Genomic DNA, 3433 nt, shown 5'->3' with positions numbered 1-3433 from the left:
ATACTATGTTAAGATTGAAACTTGAACCTAACTCAACCCCAAAAGCTAGCTTAAGAAAGAAGATTGTTTACCCATCTTGGTTGATGGATGAAGGATATTTATCTAATGCATTGACCGTTTTCTGATTTAAAAAAAACATATTGACATTCACAAACTCGGAATAAGGAACCAATCATTTCGATTCTGCACATTGTAAAAAACACCACCAAATCTAGCTCATATAAATATGAGAAACACAGCAGTTCACACACGAGTTCGATTTTTGCCACAGATTTCATTCGCAAGATTACATTCAACAAATTATTAATCCAACACCACCGAGTCAAGCAAGAAAAGTTAGAACCTAAAAGAATAATCACAAAAAAGAAATACCAAAGAATTTGAGTCAGCCTTATCAGTCAGCTGCCTTCAAAGAATATTTACATAACTGCTACAGCTGCTCTCATCCCACCTAAGATGGCTCGAAAGAGGCTGCGTGAACCAAATCTATCCTAGCTTCTCATGCAACAAACCTGCGGTACTATTTTCTTCAAGTGAAATTCCACATTCATATAGAAGTTGGATTTTGATCTCAAAACCGGCAAGAAGTTCCGAGCCTTTGTCTCTGCTTCTGACCAAGGGTGATGGACTTCCGCTTGACAAATGCAGGATGAAGTAACTCCTGGAACTTCTCCAAAAACAGTTCCCATTCATTATTGTCCATATCTGCTAGCTTCACGAAGCTAACACTTGAAGGGACCTGCTCGTTTGCGCTCCTGTGGCTGGATGATGAACTTCCAAGATAGCCATGACCCAGCTGTGGCCCTGGAAACGGTGGGAACTTCTGCTTATTCTCGCCTAAGCTAATATTTTTCAGGGAAGTCGACAGTTTCGGAATACTTGGATTCTTTGCTAGGATTGAAGCACTAATGAACTCAAGTTCCTCGTCTTTTCCTTCATTTTCTTCCTCCTCTTCCTCCTCTATACTCTCTTCTAGTTTAGGTAGTGGAGTGCGTCCATTAACATTTCCCAATCCCAAATGAAACGTTGTTCCTGACATGAGGATTTCCGAAGAAATTTTCGGGGTGGAGTCATATCCACCAGCTTCACAATCTATGTCAAATTGAAATTCCTCTGAATCTGTATCAGCATCGGGAGATAACGTCTCTTCAGTAGTAAGCCTTCTTGCCTCCATACATATGAACTCCAGTTCGCTTGGTTCCTCCTCACTGCTGCGAAACTCCCTACTCATCATCTCCCCAATCTCAGCGAGACATAGCCCATATGCAGCAGCTTCCTTGAGGAAATTAGTACAAAGGACTAAGACCCGCAAACAAGCTTCTCGAATCATTGGGAGCTCACTTTGCAGCATCTCCGAGTCGCGAACAGGGTCTAGATTTCTTATGTACTCAAGTTCATCATCTGAAAATGGGATTGAAGACTGAGGCCAGTGAATCCACTCAAAATAGGGATCTTCCAAAGTTTCAGGCAGGCAGAGGCCATGATCAATGGGGATCAGTTCCACTTGACCAAATCTCCCAACACCATCAATCCTCCTAACTAAAAGATTACCAGCATGCCTATCAGTGTTAAGAATCCTTATGTCTAAAATCCCAATTCGATGCACAGCAGAAACAGGGAAATTTGAGGTTCCAATGTCATTAGCATCAAAATCGTGTGGAATGAACTGTTGGAGGGATGCAAGTTTGGTGACAAGGTTCTTATTCTGGCACTTGTTTCGATTCACACCATCATTCACATTGAAGATCGAGTGAGTGATCTTCACCAGTGCAGTAGGTGGGACATTTGCAAACTGGCCAGAGTCGAGAAGATAAGCAGCCACTTCTCTGAACCCTGTTTCCCCGACCCTCACTGAGCGTTTTAAGCCTGGTTGACCTAGAGATTTTCCAACAAACCCCTTCGGATTGTTGGGTGCATACGGTTCTTCGTCTGTGGGCTTCACAATGGCAACACTCTCACCTCTGCTATTTCTGAAATAATATGCTCCTCCAAGCCCACTATGCACAGGGATTGGATCGACCCCATTCTTAATCGCCTTGACAATTTTCTTAACAAGTTGTTTTGCTGGGTCAAAACGACTTGAGTGCCCCAACACCTCTATTGGTCCATTCTGATCTCTGTGTTGGACGTCCCTGCCCGTGGGNACTCCGGTCCAATTCCATACCCAACACACAACCTGTCTCAGTTTGTACAAAAACACGTCTCCTTCCAGTCGGTTTCCCTCCTGTCCTATTGGTTCCATAAAAGTCCCCACTTCCAAGCGGATTCTTGAAAATAGCCACAGCCATCTGAGTCTTAACAGATCTGTCCAAATTACGAGACATAAAAGGAAGAGAAGGTACAGTGACGCTTCTTCTTGAAGCTCGGAACAAAGAGGGCTGTCGCACTCCCAATAGGAAAACACAAGTCGCCGATCAAACAGAACTATGTCCAAATCGAACAACAATCAGCGGCAACAGAATCTGAACTTTCCAGACTCTAAGAATGCTCAGGCGCAAAACTAAACGGCAACTTATTTATCTCAAAAGACGAAACGGATAAAATGCTACAGTACAGTTCCAATTGAGCCGCGGATCACAACCTGTAAGGAAATTATAAACTATCAAATCAACCATAAAAGGAATGAACAAAGAGCCGCACATTCCAAAAAAATAAAAAAAACACAGCAAAGGACGATCAAAATATCTCATCGCCAAAAGAAAATCAAATGTACCAAAAAGGAGGTGACTTTCCCAAAAGAAATCCTCCATTCTCCAGATCAGGAACCAAATCTAAACATCTACACATAGATTTATTATCTGGAATTACCTTTTCCCAGACTATTTAACATGATACAAGTAAATTGTTAAATTCAGAAAAAGGAAATAAAAAGAAAAAGAAAATCAGCTGGCACACTGAATCTACTCGCAACCCACAGATCCATATTCAGTAAAATTAATCAATCCCGCACTATATCCATCAAATCACTATATAATTTAATTACAAATTACAATCCTTTCCCATCTTAGCTCCAAAACTTTAAGTACCAATAAATCAGCTCGAATAAAACTAAATGCTACCCATGCAAAAACGATTAAAATAACCAACTGAAGTACAAAACACCTTAAAACCGATAAAATCAACTCACCCCAAAGACAGATCTGAAAATTTCTGCCGGCTCCCCGCACACCAGAAAACACCGTGGACAGACACAAACAAGCACCACCGGAGAAATCCCAGACAATCCAAACAGCCGCCGGTACGATAAAGGGCCAGAAGATCCAAAAGCTACGATCAAGGAACACCAAAAGCTCCTGCTCCCGAGCTCGAGAAATGCCTGCTCTCGCGTGTATTATATATTTGTGATCTGCTTATGTAAAAATTTATCTCTCCGTTGATTAAAGCTGCTAGTAAAACGCGACAACTCTTTAGGGTCCGGTTTCGTGGAAGGCTC

At 41.9% G+C, this 3433-nt stretch overlaps 1 pseudogene; it reads right to left on the bottom strand.

The window, feature by feature from the left end:
* Positions 1–272: 272 nt before the first annotated feature.
* LOC140969869 (phosphatidylinositol 4-kinase gamma 7-like) lies at positions 273–3383 on the bottom strand (annotated as a pseudogene).
* Positions 3384–3433: the final 50 nt, after the last annotated feature.

This window comes from Primulina huaijiensis, unplaced genomic scaffold (genome assembly GCF_012295235.1).
Source record: "Primulina huaijiensis isolate GDHJ02 unplaced genomic scaffold, ASM1229523v2 scaffold42911, whole genome shotgun sequence".
Taxonomy (NCBI): domain Eukaryota; kingdom Viridiplantae; phylum Streptophyta; class Magnoliopsida; order Lamiales; family Gesneriaceae; genus Primulina; species Primulina huaijiensis.
Note: the sequence above shows the minus strand (reverse complement) of the source record. Positions and strands in the feature narration are given on the sequence as shown.